Source organism: Saccopteryx leptura, chromosome 5 (assembly GCF_036850995.1).
Source record: "Saccopteryx leptura isolate mSacLep1 chromosome 5, mSacLep1_pri_phased_curated, whole genome shotgun sequence".
Classification (NCBI taxonomy): domain Eukaryota; kingdom Metazoa; phylum Chordata; class Mammalia; order Chiroptera; family Emballonuridae; genus Saccopteryx; species Saccopteryx leptura.
The window spans coordinates 58,855,165-58,879,519 of NC_089507.1; positions in this window are offsets into that span (position 1 = coordinate 58,855,165).

Consider the following 24,355-nt stretch of genomic DNA (forward strand, 5'->3'; position numbering starts at 1 on the left):
CTTTAGGGACTGATAAATATATGCGTGAGTGTGTGTGTGTGTGTGTGTGTGTGTGTAGCACCACACCAGTCAGGTAAGAATTTTTGTGCACAACCCTGTTGGAGGCAGAGAAAGCATTGTGAGTAGATGGTAAGGTTTAGAAGAAAAATACTGCAAAAGCCACTCATTATAGATACCCAGTTTAAAACAGGCCTGAGCTAGAGACAAGCTTTATTTTGGATTAGAGATGTTAAAACTCCAAGTCCTGTCTAATACAAACATTTTAATCTTCTAAAAAAATTAAATTTTTTATTAATCCCTAAGTGTTACCAAAAAGGGTGGTATCTGCTCAAGATTTTGTTCAAGTGTAGAGAAGCACAAATGGTAACAAAGAAGAAAGATGCCTTCTGCATACCCCTAAAAAGTTGCACTCGGTCCATCAAATAGACACTGAGGTCAATTGTGACGTGAAGGGGGTGGGTAGTTTGGTGGCAGGGCAGATGGACTAGGTTGAGGAATGAGAAGGACTGAGAAAATTAAGTCGCTGAGAATAAAAATTTATCTCTTTTTAAACAAGAAATTCTCTTTTGAGAAGTTTGTTTGCTAAAGTAAAAGAAGAGAAGGGGATTAGCTGGCAATGGATGTCAGATCAATAGAGAAATTTCTTCTTTTAGAGAATATGGAAACATATTTAAATACTCAATTAATCCTCACATGAGGATGACCTGATGGAGAGGCAAAGGTTGAAGACAGAAGAGACAGAACATGGCACATGGTCCCAAAGAGGAGGGAAGAGGTAAAGTCCCAGGCACAGGGGAAGAGATTGGACTTGGATGGGGAAGTAGAGCACCATTTAACAGGAAGGAAGCAGGAAAGAATGGGTAAAAATAGGAGGGGTTGTGTGAATCTAAAAATGCCAAAGTATTTTTTTCTAGATTAGTTGCAATTTTCCTTATGAAATTAGAAATAATGTAATAGCAGAAAAATTCAAAATTGACCCATCTTTTCACTGATTCTGTCTTGCCTATTAGTGGCCAACAGATACTTGAGAATCCAATAAATAGATAAACTTTGACATTCTTTGTGTTTTTATAATGATTAATAATGTTTTTAAGTAACATTGCTAAAAAGAAGGTTTTGAAAATTCCAAATGATCACTTCCAGCTAGCTTTTTGTACCACCTATAAATAAGACATTTCACAGTTTGGAAGTCCCCTCTTCAAATGTAAACAGGACACTCTCTTCAATTCACTTTTTTCTCTCTTTTTATTTTTTAACCTCAGTCAGCAGGGCCCAAAACTTCTTCACTTTGATTGTGAAAATTAGAGGAAAGCACTGTTTGGAGTTCCTGTGGATGGATGCTAGTTTGCATTTATGGTCTCTGATCATTACTAAGCACATAATGTTGTTCACAAACTTTTTTGCTTTTTCAAGAAAAAAATGATGTTGATAAAAAGGTACAGAGATTAAATAAATTCCCAGTACCCACCACCAGAATCAACAAACCCAAACATTTAGTCATATTTACTTCAAATCTTATTTTTTCTTTTTATTTATTTTTTATTTATTTATTTTTTTGTATTTTTCTGAAGCTGGAAACGGGGAGAGACAGTCAGACAGACTCTCGCATGCGCCCGACCGGGATCCACCCGGCATGCCCACCAGGGGGCGACGCTCTGCCCACCAGGGGGCGATGCTCTGCCCCTCCGGGGCATCACTCTGCTGTGACTAGAGCCATTCTAGCGCCTGGGGCAGAGGCCAAGGAGCCATCACCAGCGCCCAGGCCATCTTTGCTCCAATGGAGCCTCGCTGCGGGAGGGGAAGAGAGAGACAGAGAGGAAGGAAAGGGGGAGGGGTGGAGAAGCAGATGGGCGCTTCCCCTGTGTGCCCTGGCTGGGAATCGAACCCGGGACCCCTGCACGCCAGGCCGACGCTCTACCACTGTTTTCTTTTTATTAAAAGGCATAAAACATAACTGATAAAGTTGAATTTTCCATGAGTATGGAAAAGCCAACAGAGAGACAGACTGAAGATATAGCAGAGCCAAAGGATGATCAGTTACCAACATCCCTAGAAGGTGTCTGGTGGCTTATGGCAGTTTTGAGGAGAAAATGGTGACATAGAAGGTAAGAACATTAGCCTAGGACAGTTAGGGGCCTCCGAGTGGCTATAGCAGGAGGAAAGGAGCGAAAGATAACAGTCAAGTCAGAGTTGGTGGCAGTAAATTGAGAGGATTTTTGTCTTATGATTTCTATTTTTTTTCTGTGAGATTGGAGTCTGTTAACATTTGCAGAGAGTGAGGGGAAAGTTTGTGCGCTCAGGAGCTTGGGGAAAATGGAGATTTGAAACAATCCTTGGTACAGGAGGCAAAATAGGGCCTGATATAGTTCTAGCTCAGCCAATTGCTTCCTCTGGGACTTCAATTAAATCTCTTTAATTTTTTCTATAAAATGACAGAAGTAAGATAAACAATTTCTAAGGCTTTCTCAGGTCATGACTCATAAGGCCTACTCAAGCCATTTGAAAGGCTTCCAAAGACTTCTCCCAGAATTCTCAGATTAGGAGTGTTCCAAGGCCCAGTTAACCTTTATAATGTGATTCTATTTCATGGGCTTGTAGGCTTGGTTGGTTGAAAAGTTTCAATGTGTCTCTGCTCCTTTTGAAAAATGTCACTTTACCAGCATTAACTTCATTACTCAAAGAAACTTTTTTTCGGGGTGGGGGGAGGTGGTGATGATTATTCCAAAGCCTTGCATATTTTATGCTTTGTCAAGAAGCCATAAAAATCATCAAGTGTCACCACGAAAAGCATTCTTCAATCATTTCATTCAAACATTTATCCAGAATAGGGGGTCTTATGGAACAATACATGAATTGCCTTGGTTGATTTTCCATCCTCTGTGATTTTTGTGCACAGTATTATTTTCTTGACCTATGCCAAAATAGACTTTACTATGAAAAGTAAAATCTACCAGGAATATTGTTTCATCATGGATGCTAACACTGTTTTTGTCAGTACAAGAGCAGACAAACTTCTTACACTGTCTACATGCAGTCAGAGCAGCACAAACATCCTTATGAACTTTGTTTAGCAGCAGAAACAATTTTTTAAGTTGTTTGCCAATCCCTTCTCCAGTTACCTTTTGGTGGCTGAAGTTTGCCTTCTAGTAGATTTCTTAAGAAATGGCCTTGGGAACATTAGTTCATGAGCTTTTATGTTGCCTTTATCCTTGAATGGCAATTTGCCTGGCATTCCCACACAAATGACCATAGTCATGAGCTTCCTATCCCTTCCTCGTTGCATCACCACATCCTTTCTTACTTGGAAAAAGGTGGCATAACTAATTTTTCATGAGCATCATTAATGTCATCACTTAAAGGGCTAAGAGAGATTTAAATTAACATGAAGTGCAACTATGCTCTACAGCCTTTATGTTTATGCCTTTAAGAGAAAGTGGTATCTGTTCCCTGAGAACTGGTTATTAAAACAAAAACAAAATGGTCTTAGATGAACGTTGGCTGGAAAAATATACTTCTAATTTATTTACTGTTTGAGAAACAAAACAAAATAAGCAATTCTGTGAATCTTATGATTTGACCAGCACATATTTGGTTAGTGTTCAGCAGTAATTATTAACATTCTACTCCTATCTGCCAATGAGTATTGATTCTAGTTTCCCTAGGGAGGAAAAAAAAACCCAGAACCCCTCTCTTTGCCATGAAAGAAATTGCATAACAATATAGTATTGTTCTCTATTATTGAGAGGACGGTAAGACAGTTCTCTAATTGGGACTTTCTTCTTTAAGTTTCAACATGAGCCAAATGAACAGTTACCATTGTTTGTTTAAGATAAGAATCTTTTACTGGAACCTTGGTAAGGAACAGAGAAATGAAAGTCAACATAGCACAGTGTGCTCAGGGATGTGTGACTTCAAACAAGGTAGTGTTTTTGGTCTTGGGCTCACCCTCTCATGAGAAATATTTCTTTCTCATTATTAACCTTTCTTACTGGAAATTGAAATATATCTACTTTTAAGTAAGTTGGAGAAAACATGATGGAATTACAGATTCTGAAAGCCTGAACAGACAGCAGGAGTTATCCAACCAAATTATTTCACTTGACAGATGAGGAAAGAGTAATCCAACTTGATAAGTAGCCTCACCAAGGTCATATAACTAGTAAATGTATGAGTGAAGCCAGGGCCAAAAATGGCTCATGCTTCCTCATCTGATGTTACCTCTATCACCTAATCCTAATTTGGGAAAAGAAAACAAAAAAGACAAAAAACTTTAATTAATTAAGTTTGTCAATTTGTCAGAAAATCTAGTCTTTAAAGTGTTTTTATAACTTTTCGCACACTGGTTGCCTACTTCTTAAAAAAGAGTCAGCAAGAGAAAAGTCCCAAGAAACTTAATTTAAAAAAATATTAAAGAGTGAACTCAAGATATTGGGGAGGCAGCCAGTGGTGGGATCAAATAATTTAACAGCTGGTTCTCTGCCTTAATGACTGTTTTAAGTAAAAAGAAAGATACACCAAAAGGTAGTTAATTATTTCATGCATTTGATACTTAAATAAGAACAATAAAATAAGTACACAAAACTCAGTTATAAGAAAGAGTTTTAAAATATTAATGAAAAACATTAAATAATACTTAACAAAAAAAGGTAAAACTGTTATTTAAGATATTTCCATATTGCTTCTTGATTGGCATTCTCACTTGCAATTTTGTTCACCTATGAATGGAATGAACATTATTACTACAGGTGCTTAAAATATGCTGTTGCGCAGATGAACATTTAAAAAAAGTAAGGAATATAAATTTGTGATTTCTACATTGGGCATCTGCCCAGGCTCTCACCTTAGAGAGAACCTCGATTACAAGTGCCATTTTAACAACCAGCTCACCTAACTCAACAAAAAATTAGGTATCAGTTCTGCCAAACCAGTGCGAACCAGTTGAATCCCACCACTGGAGGCGGCATAAACCTGAGATCGCATAGTCACAGTGAATCTACACCTACATATGGAATAATTACTTCTGAAATGGACCTGGAAACTGAATGAATGCAGCATCCATGACAAGCACTGTGTAGAGTAGGAGAGAGAAAGAGATAGTCCACCATGAAAAAAACCACACCCCAGTTAAAGTGTTTCATGATCAGGAGGGATCTCAAAGTTATAGAACTTTTCCTGGAGGAGTGAAGGATTTGACTTCCACATTAGGAACTCCAACTTTTAGATTCTGCATAGGAACAATGAATCCACAAAACACCTGGTTTTAAAAACTACAAGGGAATAGATCCAAGAGAACTATGGAACTGCAGAAAAAGAAAAACTCAATTTTAAAGGCTCATGGACAGACTTAATCCACTCAGAAACCAGCACAAAAACACCATGCAGAAAAGCACATGGACTATAGGTGCAGCAGACCCACCTATTAATCTTGAAGCATCTTCTGAAGAGGTAGGAGACAGCTGGAACTCTGAAACTGATACACTGGCAGTAGCCATTTTTGTGATCTTGTTCTGCTGAGCTCATGTTAGCACTAGTGGGTGCTATTTTGGAATCCTCCCTCTAGCCTACTAGCTCCAAATGGAGCACCCCACCCAGAGCTGCACTGACCCCTATGTTTCAGCAAAAACTTGCAGCCAGCTGGATGATAAACCCATATACCATTTTGCTTGCCTCATCTACCAGATCACCTGCCTCTATGCAGGCCTCATAGCTGGCTGGGTGGGGTCAGCCCTACCCATCAATGCTTCTGCAGCAGTCACATCTGAGATTCACAGCTAATTAGGCTAGGGGCCAGCTCCACAGAAGCTGCAACCCCCAACACAACAGAGAATGCATGCAGCCCACACAGGAGACACCTTTGGAGAACATGGCTCTGGTGTCCAGAGAGAATTGCAATGGGCCCCACAGGATGTCTCCTACATAAGGCCACTTTTTTAAGAGTGGGAGATATAGATGATCTACTTTTTAGATCTACTTTTTATAGAAACAAACACAGAGAAGTAAGCAAAATGAGGAGACAGTGAAATATGTTCCAAGTGAAACAATAAGACAAAACCTCAGAAGAAACCTCAACAAAATGAAGATAATTAATATACTCAATAAAGAATTCAAAGTAATAGTTATAAGAATGTTTACTGAACTCAGGAGAAGAATGGATGAAATACAGTGAGAATATCAACAAAGAGACAGAAAATATAGAATATACCTATAGAACTGAATAATATAGCAACTGACATGAAAAATACACTAGAGGGAATCAACAGCAGAACAGATGGTACAGAAGAACAGAAATATACCATCTGAAAGACAGAATAGTGAAAGTCACCCAAGGTTTTTAAACCTTTTTTAAAAAGAAAAACAACTTTGAAAAATTAAAATAGGTTAAAAAACCTCTTGACCAACATCAAGTATAATAACTTTCACAGTTTAGGGGTTTTTGAAGGAGAAGAGAGAAAGAAAAGGGGGAAGACACTTATTTGAATAAATAATAGCTGAAAATTTTCATAACCAAAAGAAAGAAAAGAGATCTAGGTCTAGGAAGCACAGAAAGTTCTAAACAAGAAGAATCCAAAGATGTCTACACCAAGACACATATAATTAAAATGTCAAAAATTAAAGAGAATCTTAAAAACAGCAAGAGAAAAGCAACTAGTTGCATACAATTACATCAACCTTAAGACTGTCATCTGATTTCTCAGCAAAATGTTTGCAGGCTAGATGGGAGTGGAACAATTGATTCAAAATGCTAAAAGGAGAAAAACCTCTACAATCAAGAATCCTCTACCCAAGAAGGTTATTCAGAATTAAGGAGAGATAAAGAATTTCCCAGACAAGCAAAAACTAAAGAGTTTATCATCATTAAACTGGCCTTATAAGAAATGTCAAAGGAATTTTGTTAAGCTGAAATGAAAAGGCCATAACTAGAAATAAGAAAATATATGAAAGAAAAAAATCTCACTGGTAGAGGCAACAATAATAAAAATAATGGATCAACCACTTATAAAGCCAGTATAAAGGTTAAAAGACAAAACTAGTAAAATGATCTATAGCTACAATAATTAATTAAGGGACACACAAAATAAAAAGAAGTAAAACATTACATAAAAGCATAAAACAGCCTGACCTGTGGTGGTGCAGTGGATAAAGCATCAACCTAGAAACGTTGAGGTCGCCGGTTCAAAACCCTGGGCTTGCCTGGTCAAGGCACATACGGGAGTTGATGCTTCCTGCTCCTCCCCCTTTCTCTCTCTCTCTCTCTCTCTCTCTCTCTCTCTCTCTTTCTCTCTCCCCCTTCTCTATAATGAATAAATAAAAAAAAGCATAAAACATGTTTTACTCTAAAAATGTATTTGTACTTAAATGACTACCAAACTGAAAAAGATTTCTATATACATAGGTCATAATATATGAACCTCATGGTAACCAAAAACCAAAAATTGTTTCATATATACACAAAAGATAAAAAATGCAAATATAACACTGAAAAAGGTTATCAAATTACAAGGGAAGAGAGCAAGAAAAGAAGAAACAAACAGAAAAACTGCAAAAATAACCAGTATATAATTTACAAAATGGCAATAAGTACATACCTATGAAAATTACTTTAAATATAAATGGATTAAATTCTCAATCAAAAGACATAAGGTGGCTGAATGGGTAAGAAAAACAAGACCAATCCATATGCTACCTACAAGAGACTCAGTTCAGAGCTAAAGACACACAGAGACTGAAATTAAGGTTATTTCATAAAAATGGAAATAAAAATAAAACTGAGGTAGCAATACTTATAGCAGACAAAATAGAATTTAAAACAAAGCTTGTAATAGAGACAAAGAAGGGAATTACATAATGATAAATAAATCAATGCAACAAGAGAGAATATACAGTAATACTTGTAAATATCTACACACCCAACATAGGAATGGCTAAATACATTTTAAAAATATGTGTATGCATAAAAAAACTGGCTAAATAAAGACAAGAAAATGATAGTATGCATTAATAGTAGAGGACTTTAAATTCCCACTTACATCAATGAATAGATCATACAGACATAAAATCAATAAAGAAACATTGGCCTTAAATGACATATTAGACTAGATTGACTTAATAGATATATACAGACATTTCATCCCAATACAGCAAAATACACATTCTTTTCAAGTAAACATTGAACATTCTTCAGGATAAATTACATGTTAGGCCATAAATAACCTCAATAAATTTAAGAAGATTGCAATCATAAGCATCTTTTCTGACCACAATGGTATGAAACTGGAACTCAATTATAAGAAGAAAACTGGAAAAAATACTAATACATGGAAGTTAAACAATATACTACTAACCAACCAAAGGTTCATTGCAAAAACAAAATGGAAATAAAAAATATACCTTGAGATAAGTAAAAATGGAAATGCAACATTTCAAAATCTGTGGGACACAGCAAAAGCAATTCCAGGAGGGAAGTTTATAGCAATATGGGCCTACTTCAAGAAACAAGAAACCTCTCAAATAAACAATCTAACTTTACATCTAGAGAAAGTAGAAAAAGAAGAACAAACAAAGCCCAAAGTGAATAGAAGAATGAAAGTAATACAGATCAGAGTGGAAATAAAATAGAGACTAAGATAACAAAAGAAAAGTTCAATGACACTAAGAGGTGGTTCTTTAAAAGGATAACAATATTTAAAAACTGTTAGACAGATATATCAAGAAAACAAGAGAGAGAGCCCAAGTAAATAAAACAGAAATGAAAGAAGTTACAACTGACATTATAGAAATACAAAGAATCATAAGAGAATACTACAAATAATTACGAATCAACAAATTAAACAACCTAGAAAAAATGGATAAATTCCTAGAAACAATATTCCAAAACTGAATTAGGAAAAAATAGAAAATCTGAACATATTGATTACTAGTAATAAAATTGATTCAGTAAAAATAAACTCCCAATAAACAATTGTCTAGGACCAGATGACTTCACAGGTGAATCCTACCAAACATTTAAAAAAGTTAAATCTATCCTTTTCATTTTCCTAATAAAAAATAAATAAATAAACAGGAATGAATGCTTCCAAACTCATTCTATGAGGCCAGCACTATTCTGATACTAAATCAAGACAAAAACTACCAAAAAAGGAAAGTTACAGGTCAATATCCCTGATGAACATAAATGCAAAAATCCTCAACAAAATATTAACAACTTCAACAATGCATTAAAAAGATCATATACGATGCTAAAGTAGGCTTTATTTCAAGGACCTAAGAATGGTTCAGTATCCACCAATTAATTAACGTGACACACTACATTAACAAAACAAAGGATAAAATTATATACTATAATTAATAGATGCATTAAAAGCAGTTAACAGAATGAAACATTCATTTATGATAAAACAAAAGTCTCAACAAACTGGGTATAGAGGGAATGTATTGCAACATAATAAAAGACATATATGACAATCTCATAGCTAATATCATACCCAATGGTGAAAATCTGGAAGTTTTTACTCTAAGCTCAAAAAGAGAAAAAGGCTGCCACTCTCCACTTTTGTTTAACATTGTATTGGAAGTCCTAGCCACAGTAATCAGACCAAAAAAAAAAAAAAAAATAGGCATTCAATTTGAAAAAGGAGAATTAAACTGTCACTATTTTCAGATGATACTATACATATATAAAACCCTGAAAACTTCAAGAAAAACTATTAGAAGTAAGTGAATTTAGTAAAGTTGCAGAATACAAAATTAATCTACAGAAATGAACACACCAAGAACAAACCAGCAGAAGAGAAATGAAGAAAACGATTCCATTTACAACTGCATCAAACAGAATAAAATACCTAGAAACAAATTTAATCAATGAGGTAAAAGAACTGTACTCTGAAAAAAATTGAATATGACACAAATAAATGAAAAACATACTATGTTCATGGATTGGAAGAATTAATGTTGTTAAAATGTTCATACTACTCAATCTAAAGATTTTTTTTTTTTTTTGTATTTTTCTGAAGCTGGAAACGGGGAGAAACAGTCAGACAGACTCCCACATGCGCCCGACCGGGATCCACCCAGCACGCCCACCAGGGGCGACGCTCTGCCCACCAGGGGGCGATGCTCTGCCACAACCAGAGCCACTCTAGCGCCTGGGGCAGAGGCCAAGGAGCCATCCCCAGTGCCCGGGCCATCTTTGCTCCAATGGAGCCTTGGCTGCGGGAGGAGAAGAGAGAGACAGAGAGGAAGGAGGGGGTGGGGGTGGAGAAGCAAATGGGCGCCTCTCCTATGTGCCCTGGCCGGGAATCGAACCCGGGTCCCCCGCACGCCAGGCTGACGCTCTACCACTGAGCCAACCAGCCAGGGCCAATCTAAAGATTTAACATAATCCCTATTAAAATACCAATTGGCATTTTTCACAGAACTAAAAAAGAATTTATCCCAAAGTTTGTATGGAACCACAAAAGACCAGGAATAATCAAAGCAATCTTGAGAAAGGAGGACAAGCTGGAGGAATCATGCATCCTTATTTAAAACTATACTACAAAGCCATAATAATCAAAACAGTTTGGTACTGGCACAAAAGCAGACACATAGATCAATGGAAAATAAGAGAGAACCCAGAAATAAACCCACATTTATATGATCTATTAATTTAATGAAAAGGGAGGCAAAAATATACAATGGACAAAAAATCAGTCTCTTTAATAAATGGTGTTGGAAAAATTGAACAGCTACATGCAAAAAAGATGAAACTAGACCACTTTCTTACACCATATACAAAAATAAACTCAAATAGATAAAAGACTTACATATAAGAGCCAAACCCATAAAACTCCTAGAAAACAACATAGACAGTAAATTTTTTTACGTTGGTCTTTTTTGGATCTGCCTTTTCAAACAAGGGCAACAAAAGCTAAAATAAACAAACAGAATTATATCAAATCAAAAAGCTTTTGCATAGTGAAAGAAACCATCAACTAAACAAAAGGCAACCTACTAAATGATATATTTGCAAATCATGTGTTTGATAAGGGGTTAATATCCAAAATATATAAAGAACTCAGACAACCTAATAGCAAAAATAACCAAACAATCCAATTATAAAATTGGAAGAGTACTTGAGTAAATGTTTTTCTAAAGAAGACATACAGGCCCTAGCCAGTTGGCTCAGTGGTAAAGTGTCTGCCTGGTGTGTGGAAGTCCCTGGTTCGATTCCTAGTCCGGCACACCAGAGAAGTGACCATCTACTTCTCCACCCCTCCTCCTCCCCCTTTTCTCTCTCCCTCCAGCCCCGCCCCCCCCCCCTGCAGCCAAAGTTCATTCGAGCAAGTTGGCCCCAGGTACTGAGGATGGCACCATGGATTCACCTCAGGCATTAAAATAGTTCAGTTGCTGAGCAACAAAGCAATGGTCCCAGATGGGCAGAGCAGAGCCCAGTAGGGGGCTTGCTGGGTGGATCCTGATCAGGGCACATGCAGGAGTCTGTGTCTCTGCTTCCGTGTCTCTCACTTAATAAAAAAGAAGAAGAAGAAGGAGGAGGAGGAGGAGGAGGAGGAGGAGAAGGAAGAAGAGGTAGAGAAGGAGGAGAAGGAGAAGGAGAAGGAGAAGGAGAAGAAGAAATACAGTTGGCCGATAATTACATTAGGAGATGCTCAATAGCACTAATCATAGGGAAAGGCAAATCAAAACCACAATGAGATATCACCTCACACCTGTTAGAATGGCTGTTATCAAAAAGACAAATAACAAGTGTTGGCTAGGATGTGTAGGAAAGAGAACCCTTGTGCACTGTTAGTGGGCATGTAAATTGGTACAGCCACTATGGAAAACAGTATAAAGTTTAATCAAAAAAAATTAAAAATAGTCCTTGGCCAGTTGGCTCAGTGGTAGAGCATTGGCCTGGTGGGTGGATGTTCTGAGTTTGATTTCTAGTCAGGTCACACAGGAGAATCAACTATCTGCTTCTCTACCCCTCCCCCTCCCCCTCTCTTTTTCTTTCTCTCTCTGTCTCTTCCTCTTCCCACTGCCATAGCTTGATTGGCTGGAGTGAGTTGGACTCTGGCACTGAGGATGGTTCTGTGGCCTCTACCTCAGGTGCTAAAAATGGTTTGGTTGCCAAGTAATGGAGCAACATCTCAGATGGGCAGAGCATCATGCCATAAGGGGCTTGCCAAGTGGATCCCAGTCAGGGTGCATGTGGGAGTCCGTTTCTCTGCCTCCCCTGCTCTGATTTAATAATAATAATAATAAATTTAGAAATAGAACTACTATATGATCCAGTAATTCCACTTATGGAAATTTATCTAAAGAACACAAAAACACTAATTGGAAAAATAAGTACACCCCTATATTCATCACAGAACTATTTATAATAAACAAGATATGAAGACAAACCTAAGTGTCCATTGATGCGTGTATGAATAAGAAAGATGTAGTCTATCGATCAATTTATATCTTCTATCTATCTATCTATCATCTATCTAAGTATCTATCATCTATATGCACACATAATGAAATATTACTCAGCCATTATAAAATAAAATCTTGCCATATGCAACAATATTAATGGACCTAGAAGGTATTATGTTAAGTGAAATAAGCCAGACAGGGAAAGACAAATACCATATAATTTTACTTATATGTGAAATCAGAAAAACAAAATAAAACAGAAACAGACTCAGAGAACAAACTCAGAGGTAAGGGTTGTTGGGGGGTTGGACAAAATAGGAGAAGATTAAGAAGTATAAACTTCCAGTTACAAAATATAATAAATAAATCAGATGTAATGTACAGCATAGAGAATATAGTCAATAATATTGTAATAACTTTGTATGGTGATAAATAGTAGATTTATCATGGTGATCATTTAATAAGATATATAAATGTTGGGTCACTATGTTGTATAACTGAAACTAATATAATATTATGTTAATTGTGTTTTCTTCTTTTTTTTCTTTTTTTTCTTCTTTTTCAAGTGAGAGGAGAGAAGACAAAGAGACTCCTACATGCACCCTGACCAGGATCCACCTGGCAGTTCTCATCTGGGGCCTATGCTCTGCCCACCTGGGACCATGCTCACATCCAAGCTAGTTTTAGCACCTGAGGCATAGGCTCCATGAAGCCATCCTCAGCACCTGGGCCGATACACTGGAACTGATCGAACCATGGCTGTGGCAATTGGAAAAGAGAGAGAGAGAGAGAGAAGGGAGAGGAGGAGAGGTGGAGAAGCAGGTAGTTGCTTCTCCTGCGTATCATGACTGGGAATCAAACCTGGGACATACACATGCCAGGCCAACACTCTACCACTGAGCCAACTGGCCAGGGCAACTGTGTTTCAATAATAAAAAAATTGAAGACAATACTGAATGAATTACATATTTCAAACACCACAGCGAATGCACCCATTTTTATGAAGCAAAGAAATCATAAAATTTTGTCTATATATCATTTCACATATTAGAATTAAGCCTATAAAAGCCAAGTTCCATAGAATATCCTTGGCACAGCCCCAGAAAAAATACCCAAGCCCTCTCATTACTTACAAGCTGCACCATTTTGGACAAGTCCTTTAACCTCTCTATACCTCAGTTTCCTAATCTATAAAATGGGTATAATAATAGCACTATCCTCATATGGTTGTTATAAGGACCAAAAGTGCAAATATATATATGATATATAAGTTAAATACAATATATATAATTTATGATAATTATTTTTATATAAATGTTATATTCTATACATTAACAAGCTGTGGCACACAGTGAAACTGTATAGGTGTTTGCTATTCTACTTCCTGTTACTATATCTGAAAGAATCTTACTCAGCAGAACTCAATGTGGGGAATAAAAGCATGAAAGGGAAGTCTGAATTGGGAAAAAATTCCAGATAGAATCAGGAAAAAATTTCCCCTATGGTACAGAATTGCACAATTGACTAAGTCTAAGAGTAGAAGGAGGTCAAAGGGGAAAGGTTTGAGTGAGGTTGCAGAGACATCTGAGGGCACAAACTTTGTCTCCCAAGATTAATCACCTTAGACACTAATATTTCTAAGTGACACTACCCCCCTTTGCCACAAATGTTGGCCAAACTGTAACTAAAACTCTTGGGGTGCCGGTTTCCTAAGCAGCAAGCAAGCATGTTGAACAAAATGCAACCTGAGGTCTCTTTTTGGTTTGAATTTTATGACTTTCAGGGACTCACCTGAAGCTGCACAGGTAATTATTGGCAGAACCAGGGCTGAAACTCACCATTTCCTGACCTTCATTTCATTTTTTTCTCCATTCATGCTCCTATTACAAAATTATTTTTTGTTTCTACTGGGTCACTTTTTGCTGTTTTTATTTTTTTCCAGCATTATTGAGAAATAATTGACAAATAAAAGCTAAATATATTTAAGTTATACAACTTGATATTTTGGTGTATATATACATTGTAATATAATCAGCATAATAAAATTAACATACTTATCACCCCACTTTCTTACCATCTTCTTTTATGTGGTGAGAATACTTAAGGTTGACCCTCTTAGCTAATAGATCTTGTGTTGTGGTTAGTTGCCATTTCTCTTTAACCTCTTTCAGTTTGGAATAGTTCCCCAGTTATTTCCTTGATTTTCATGACCAGGACATTTTTGAAGATTGCAGGCCAATTAGCTTATTGAATGTTCCTTCATCTGTGTCTGATGTTCCCTGTGATTAGACTCGGGTAATGCATCTTCTGTCCGGATATCACAAAAAAGAGGCTGTGTTCTCCTCATTGTATCCTCTCATAACTTTGTTTATTTTATTATTGGTGAGGTTAACTGTGGTCACCTGATTACGGTGATGCCTATCAGGCTTCTTCACTGATCTTTACACTCTCTGTAATTAATAAGTATTTTGTTGTGAGTTACTTTCGTGGTACGCAGTTAGACAGACATGAGCAGAGTAAAGATAACGGGTCAGTTACAAAAGGCCATCAGGGGCCCTGGCCGGTTGGCTCAGCGGTAGAGCGTCGGCCTGGCGTCAGGGGGACCTGGGTTCGATTCCCGGCCAGGGCACATAGGAGAAGTGCCCATTTGCTTCTCCACCCCCCCCCTTCCTCTCTGTCTCTCTCTTCCCCTCCCGCAGCGAGGCTCCATTGGAGCAAAGATGGCCCGGGCGCTGGGGATGGCTCCTTGGCCTCTGCCCCAGGCGCTAGAGTGGCTCTGGTTGCGGCAGAGCGACGACTCGGAGGGGCAGAGCATCGCCCCCTGGTGGGCAGAGCGTCGCCCCTGGTGGGCGTGCCGGGTGGATCCCGGTCGGGCGCATGCGGGAGTCTGTCTCTCCCCGTTTCCAGCTTCAGAAAAATACAAAAACAAAACAAAACAAAAAAAAAAAGGTCATCAGGGCAGAAAGTCCTGGACACCTACCAATGGACAGAACCGATAGAACAAGTATTGGATTGAGTATTTCTAATCAGGACCTCGCCCCCAACGCACCTTTGCCTCCCCCTTTGCCTCCCCCTTGGGTAGCAGTACTGCGAGTCAGGTTCTCCCCAACTCTTCTCCCCTCGCAAGTAGCCAGTCATGTAGACCCCCACAGAGAAGAACAAGGGGGTTGGAGAAAGGCCCCATCTCACTTCAATACAAGGACAGAAGAAAACAGGAGCTCCCCCCTCCCACCATAGAGTGAAGAAGAGGCAGTTAATCCCCCACTCCTTACCCACGGGGTTGAAAGGATCCCCAGCCCACACCCAGTGCTGCTCTTTGAGCCGCCTGCTTGATACTTTTCCTTCGAGTGTACTTTTCCTTTGCTGACTGAATAAACCGTTTCTCGTGAGTTTGAGTCCAGGCTCTGAATTCCTTTCCTAGCCAGAACTGAAGAACCAAGGTCTACTTTCACTGTTAACACTTTGAGTTAATGTAAATATTCTGTTCCTCATCAAATTAAAAACATTTTCATTCATGTATTACACGAATATCATTATGAAATCATGGATTTGTTTTATTCAATGCATTATAATTTATCACTGTTACTTATTTGGTTGCTAAAACTGTGCCAGATTTGGCCAGTGTTCTGTGCCTTCAAGCTGGCTTCTGTGTCATGGTGAAATGTCATCTCTTTTAAAGAACTTCCTTAATTTTTGGCACAATGAGATGCTCTAAGTACATCTTGTTATTTTCTTGGCTCCAGCCTTGGAATCACCCATTCTCTCAAAGAGGCTTGGCTCCTTATAGTGAAGTATGATATTTGCAGTATCTGGGGCCCAGGCTTACACTTGCTGTTTGAGGTCTGCAGCTTCTGGGCTTTCTCAGTGCCCAGAGCTAAAGGACACACACACACACACATTCACATCTATATTTTGCTCTTTTTAAATCCAAATTTTCTTTAATTGGATAATTGTTTTATCCTAATTTTAAAAAAACGTGCCTTACATTTGAATCATTCATCTCATCAATATTTGAGAGGCAACAGGCCATGCAGAAATAATAATAACAGACATAGATCAAATTCTAGTTCTTTTATTTAAGAGCCATGTGAACTTGGCCCAGCTACTCTGCCGATCTCCATTTCTTCATTTTTAAAACAGCATAAGTAATATCCACTTCTCGGATTTGGGTGAGAATTAAGAGAACATATTTTTTGTAGACCTTCCACTCTAAATTTCCTCCTTTGTGTTGGCTGATACTCAATTTTAAGTAATAGAATATTTTCCACTTAGTAATGAAAGAGAATTTATTTGTGCCATGTAACTCAAAGATAGAGGGCAAGAAAGAGGTACATGGTGCTCATAGGAAGTGAGACACTGTCAGATTGTTCCCAGGTGAAGTCAGTTGGAGCCCACACAGAACCAGAACTAGCTGAGAGCCAGATGATCTAAAGTGGTGATTAAGCAAGAGAGGGAGATGTGCAAAGAAACCGTGTCTGCTACAGCCCACTGTACACAGGCACTGTGAGCGCCAGGATCTGTTTGCATCACAGGCAGTTTGTTGTTAATGCATGTATGTCTTAGACTAGGCGGGCAGTATCCAAATTAATCCTAGCTTACAGAATATATATTTCTAATATTCTGCTATACCACATTGATGTTATCATCCTAGACTTTGACTTGAAGAATCAGCAGCAAATCTGACTCACCTATTTGAGGCAGCTGAGGGCATATCCATGAGAAATGGGTCAAATCATATTCATAGTTATAACTCATAGTTGCATTATCTGAAATTGGCAGCTTTGGTGACTCCAGCCAAGCACTACTGAGCTCCTACTTATGAAACTATAAGGGAAATATAAGTCAGTAAAACACAGTCTCTACACTTAAGTTGCTCATCATCTCACTAGGAAGTAACTATAATATCAGGCAAAATGTAACAAGAGCTCTGAAGGCTTGACTCTCATCAGATTGAAAACGAAAAGTATGCTGGGCTTTGAGGATTAAGTAGTGTTTATACTTGCAAATATAAGGAAAAGTAACTTGGTAGAGGAAAGAGCTTGAGCAAAGGCGTGAAGATATGAAAGTGTACTGTGAATAGAAATGTTTGGAACAGTATGGCACAGGGGTCGGGAACCTTTTTGGCTGAGAGAGCCATGAACACCACACATTTTAAAATGTAATTCATGAGAGCCATACAATGACCCGTGTACGTTATGTATTATCCAATAAAAATTTAGTGTTGTCCCGGAGGACAGCTGTGATTGGCTCCAGCCACCCGCAACCATGAACATGAGTGAGGAAATGAATGGATTGTAATACATGAGAATGTTTTATATTTTTAACGTTATTTTTTTATTAAAGATTTGTCTGCAAGCCAGATGCAGTCATCAAAAGAGCCACATCTGGCTCACGAGCCATAGGCTCCAAACCCCTGGTATGGCAAGTGTCCTAGATAATGAGTGCATTGTATAGCCACAAAATTGGCTTGTTCCTGTTCATTTCCTTTGTAGCACCTATTATAATTAGTAAGTACATATTTGTTTATTTACTTATATTTTTAGTTGTATAGGTTTAAGACTTTGTAACAATTTAAGCATATAGATCCTGGGTGGTTGGCTCAGTGGTAGAGCATCGACCCAGCCTGTGGATGTCTTGGGTTCAATTCCCAGTCAGGGCACATAGGAGAAGCACCTATTTGCTTTTCCACCCCTTCCCCTCTTGCTTCCCTCTTTCTCTCTCTCTCTTCCCCTCCCGCATCCATGGGTTGATTGAAGTGAGTTAGCCCCGGGTGCTGAGGATGGCCTTTGCCTCAGGTGCTAAGAAGGGCTCAGTTGCTGAGCAATGGAGAAATGCCACAGATGGGCAGAACATTGCCTCCTAGTGGGTTTCCCAGGTGAATCCCAGTTGGGGCACTTATGGGAGTCTGTCTCTCTGCCTCCCCTCCACTCACTGAATAAAAAAAAAATTTAAGCATATATATATATATATATATATATATATATAGAGAGAGAGAGAGAGAGAGAGAGAGAGAGAGAGAGAGAGAGATGCGGGTGGGCAAAAGTAGGTTTACAGTTGCGAATACAAGGGGTCCTAAAGTTATAACAGTCTTGTCATACAATGTTTCAAGTTTACAAAACTTACTCCCATAAAAATGTAAAAAAAATTGAGACATGAGTGTTTCAGTTTATGCCATTAGCATCCTACTTATGGACAATGTGGGCAAACTAGTTTGGTTAAGTGTGGCAGAAGAGTACACAGTAACATGCCATATGAGTGAGGGTATTGGTGCTTTTCTATGGTAGAAGATGGGTTGGCAAAATTTCAAACTAAGGACCCCAGCAATGACAGATTCAGTAAGATCTAAAGAGCTGTTATGGATACCTTGCAATGCTATAGGCAGATTTTGCAAGAGAATAAGCCGTCAACCTTCCAGACTAGCCTGGAACAATTCTTTAAGAAGGCAGAGAGGCCTGCAACAGATCCTGTACCCTCTACGTCAGCTGCTTCTTGAGATGAAACACCTGTAGTACAGATAGAATCATCTCCAGTGTCTCCTGCATGTCTCTTAGGCAATCCTGATTCACCTGACCAGTATCTCCAGCACCTTCTGCAGGTTCTCCTGCCTCTCCAGCTTCTTCCTCCTAATAGGTCTCTCTCCCACCTTGCAATGCCCCTTCCAGTGTGCAAGCCAACCACAGAAATACAGGCAAGAAAATTATTTTTAAAATTTAGTGAGAGGATGAGGAGGCAGAGACAGACTCCTGCATGCACCCCAACCAGAATCTACCTGGAAAGCCCAATAGGGGGTGATGCTCTGCCCATCTGGGGCCCTTGCTTCCTTGCAACCAGAGCCATTTTTTAACTCTTGAGGTGGAGGCCATGGAGCTATCCTCAGCACCTGGAGCCAACTCACTCCAATTGAGCCATGGCTGCAAGAGGGGAAGAGAGAGAGAGAAAGAAAAGAAAGAGAAGTGAGAGAGGGAGGGGTGAAGAAGCAGATGGGCACTTCTCCTGTGTACTCTGACTGGGAATTGAACCTGGAATGTCCACATGCCAGACTGATGCTCTACCACTGAGCCAACAGACCAGGGCCAGGAATATTATTTTAAACTCATTTTTTGTCATTATTTCTGTTACTACAGTACAGTATATTTGTCTTTTTCCTTTTTCTGTGGCTTAGTTGTGTTTTTATGTTCTAGATTATGATTTTACAACTATGTTAGGATAAGTAAGTGACAGGCTAGGGTGTGTTTCAACTCACTCCAAAATTCAGGTTACATCACGGTCGTGGGAACAGAACTGTGTTATAACCCGAGTACACCTTGTACATGAAACAAATTATTCTTGTATTACTATTTGTTTAGTAATCATTGTGTTGTTCATGTGTATTATTTCCATACGAACAACTGTGAGCCTACTTTCAGCCACCCCTGTATACAATCTGTATGCTGTCACCATAGCAGCCATCTGCTGCTCATTCTGCTTTTCATTTTTAGTAAGAGTTCTTATGTTTACAATGATAGAAGGAGACATATATTTTCATCATCATTACTAAAATATCAGTTGTATATCTCTCTTGCCAATTATTCTAGTTTAATATAAATATTTAGAGCCATTGTCTTGAGAATACCATTGTTCCTGATGAATCATCTCCATTGGTGGGACTCAAATAATTTAACCACCGGTTGGTTCTCTGTCTTAATGACCATTTTAAGTATAAAAAACGATATACCATAAGGTAGTTTATTATTTCATGCATTTAATACTTAAATAAGAACAATAAAAGAGGTATACAAAACTAGATTATAAGAGTTTTAAAATATTAAGGAAAAAATATTAACTAATACCTGACAAAAAAACAATAAAACTGTTATTTAAGATATTTTCATATTGCTTCTTGATTGGCATCCTCACTTGCAATTTTTTTCCCTATGGACACAATGAACATTACTATGGGTGCTTAGAATGCACTGTTGCACAGATGGATGTTAAAAAAGAATAAGAAATGTAAATTTGTGATTTCCACATTGGGTGGCTGCCCAAGTGCCCACCTTAGAGAGAACTCTAATTACAAGTGCCATTTTAACAACCGGTTCACCAAACTCAACAAAATATTAGGTATCGGTTCTGCCAAACTGGTGCAAACCGGCTGAACCCCACCACTGACTCTGGCTCCCATGGAGGCGTCCTGCCTGTTGTAGTGCTCAGCAGCCAGTGAGCAGAATCTCCTTGCACTGACTCTACTTGTGCAGGCGTCCTGCCTGTTGTAGTGCTCAGCAGCCAGTGAGCAGAATCTCCTTGCACTGACTCTACTTGTGCAGGGCAGGCGTTGAGTCCACTCTTTGTTCACAAGAGACAAAGGGAAGTGGTGCTTTTGCTGGGCCTTTCTTAGAAGTGGCAGAGCAGGCATGGTTCAATCCAGGACTATTTAAGAGATTTATAAATTTAGCTGAATAGAAGTTTGTTTTTCCCTCGGTTCTTCTGTTTAAAAATTCAAGAGAATTTCTTTGGTTATGCTCAGAGATTGTCTGAGTCTGACTTGGAGGCTGTACAATAGCATTGCATTTGGGCTATTCAACAAAATTGGAGCCTTTGTCCCTGACTCTATCTGTAAATGGGATCTATAATTCTGATTTCATGGAAGAATGGTTTAATGACTTGGCTGAAAGAGTTGCACAGATAAAGCATTTTGTGCCCTATTACCTGGATTGAAGAAAAACACTAAGCACAGTAAAATAGAAAATGATGAGAGCACTTACCTAAAAAAAAAAGTAAAATTATTAGCTTATACTCAGTCTTCATCTTTCCTAATACTTGCTATTCAGAACTTTTTGTTATTTTGAAAATCAAACCATATCTTTATTGAATAACATGTGCACATTGCATAAATATGTGATTAATTATGTAACACATTGAAAACGTTTTTGCGTTGCTCTTAAATACTCAGGAGTAAAGTTCTTTAAAAAAGCCTGATTATATCTACTTCTGTCTGGCATTTTGAAGTTAGGTATAGATATTCAAGACCTGAAAGTGTCCACTTTAAAAAGAGAGAGAGAGAATGAACAATTATGGTGTCCCGGGGGAAATTTTTCAACAATGTTCAATGAGACAGAATAGTCAATAGTTAAAAAGAGAGTCTGATTATTCTTAGTTTGAGCAGCATACGACTAGACAGATTTAAAGAAATGAAGATGAACAATTCAGGCCAGTGGACACCTTTAGCTGAGAGGATCAGAAGCCACATCCAGAGAGATGAGCTGAAACAGAGAGTAAAAAGGGAAGGAGGCATGTCAGCACAGTCACCTGAGGCAGGCCCAGTGGCCCAGACCAGGAAACTCAGGACAAAGAGATGTAAACCCAAAGGTCTGAGTTACCAGGGGTCAAGAGTTAGACAAGGGTTTGATTAGTAGTCATGGATCCCAGCCAACTGGATGCTAAAATATCTTGCTAATTATAGTTCCAGCTCCCTGGTTTTAGAAATAACCCATTTATTATCTCTCTGAGAAGTTTAAAGTTCTCCTACTTAATTCAGGGTTCAGAAATATGATAATATGTTTTGATATGTGTCTTTTATTATTTTTTTACAGCTATTGCGTGGAGTTTTATGAAATGAATAATCCCTCTTCAAGATTTTCTTGATTTTCATGGAGGATTCTACTTTCCCTAGCCCATTAAGTCAGTTACCACTTGTCCACTGTTATATAGCTTCCTTTGCCTTTCAGGTTTTTTGCCTTTTTAATCATTTCTTTCATGCCATGTTAGTGGAGTTTGAAGATTTTCCATCTCTGCTGCAGGGTGGGCCTCGCCATGGCTGGGGGAGGGGCCCTGGGTGTTGACTGGAGCGCAGAGCAGGCCGGGGCAGCTCCCCTCCAACTCCTGAGCCAGGCTCTTCTCGCTCTGTGACTCCAGTGTGGCCCGAGGCCAGTGCCAGCAGAGCCAGGACTTTCCATTAGAAAGATAACCAAGGATGCTTGAGCCAAATCAAATGTCTAGACAGTTGTTCAGGCCTTCCTACTGCATTGAAATTGAGCACAGTGGCCAAGTAAAGTTAAGATTTTTTAAAAGGGAGTTGGGTGAAAAAAAGAGATCTCATTCAAACCTTGAAATCTCTGGGCTCAGGCCCTGGGGCACTGGGAATCCCTCCTCAGAGACTCAAGGCAGCTACGCCTTTCTCTCCCCTTGGCCAGTCTCTCTAAACATCTTGTTATCATGGCCCCTTTAGTATATATACTATATGTCCTCTCACTTCCTGCATTTTTGCTCACCTTTTCTTTCTAATAAAACCACCCATTTTCCTTTATTGAACTACTCCCAAACAAAGAAGGAAAAAAGAAAAGCCAGTGTGCTCATTACACTTTTCTTAAGTCAAACCAAGCTGTTAATTTACTAAAGGTTAAGGACCAATATACAAAATATGTAATAATAGTTAATTATATAAAGCTACTCCAAAAATATTATTAGTACAAATCTATTTTTGTGATTCATAATCTTGAGCAGTGGTGAAACTCAATGACCAACATTTCATCTACCTTCAGCTTCCCCACAACCAAACTTTTTTTTTTTAAGTGAGAGGCAGGGAGGTAGAAAGATAGACTCCCGTATGCACCCCAACCAAGATCCACCCAGTAAACCCCTACTGGGCAATGCTCTGCCCATCTGGGGCCATTGCTCTGTTTTGGTAACTGAGCTGTTTTAGGTAACTGAGACAAGGTTATGGAGCCATCCTTAGCACCCAGGGTTACATTGTTCAAACCAACTGAGCCATGGCTGCAGGAGGAGAAGAGAGAGAGAAAGAGAGAGAGAAAGGGGAAGGGGTAGTGGAGAAGCAGATGGTCACTTCTCCTGTGTGCCCTGACCAGGAATCGAACCCAGGACATCTACATGCTGGGCCGAAACTACCACTGAACCAACCAGCCAGGGCCTCCCACAATCATACTAAGGATGGAATTATTGGGAGCTGGCTGATGATCGTGGCATATGATAATGTAATTAATTACTTTGGAATGGCATATTCATCAGCTTCCCCATGAGGCCACTTTTCCTTGGAACTAACTCTTCTTCCTCCCAAGAGAAGTGTGCCACTTGTGTATAAAAAATGCCCAGCTAGCCTGACCAGGCGGTGGCGCAGTGGATAGAGCGTCGGACTGGGATGCAGAGGACCCAGGTTCGAGACCCCGAGGTCACCAGCTTGAGCGCGCAGGCTCGTCTGGTTTGAGCAAAAGCCCACCAACTTGAACCCAAGGTTGCTGGCTCCAGCAAGGGGTTACTCGGCCTGCAGAAAGCCCGCGGTCAAGGCACATATGAGAAAGCAATCAATGAAAACTAAGGTGTTGCAACGCGCAATGAAAAACTAATGATTGATGCTTCTCATCTCTCTCCGTTCCTGTCTGTCTGTCCCTGTCTATGCCTCTCTCTGACTCACTCTCTGTCTCTGTAAAAAATAAAAAAATAAAAAATGCCCAGCTAGCTCTTGTCAGCATCAAAGTAGATATAATAAAGATGGACAAAACTCACCTTGACTCACTCCCACATAAGGCTCTTGGCCATTTCATTCAACGTCTTCTCCAGGGTCTGGAGGAGAAATGTCTCAAGCCACCAAGTCAGTAACTTATACAGTGCACAAAAGCAAGAATGATTAATTTGTCCTAGGAGAGAAAGTCCTATCATTAAAAAAAATCTACGTGTGTTCAATTAACCATATTAATAATGTCAATTTAATATTCAACTGGAAGGCCTCTATGTAGAACACTCCTCAGCTACCTATCAAGTTGGGCCATATTAAATGACCAATAATCAACCATTTCTGAAATACAAGAATAAATGTAATGCCCTACAGTTCAATCCAGATAATTTCCACTCGCCCTTCAAGACTTGGCTCAGACATCCCTTCATCGGGACTCCTTCTCTGGTTTCCCTGATTTAGATGTATCATTCTGCTCTCGTTGCGTTCTGGGTATATGACTGTGTCATA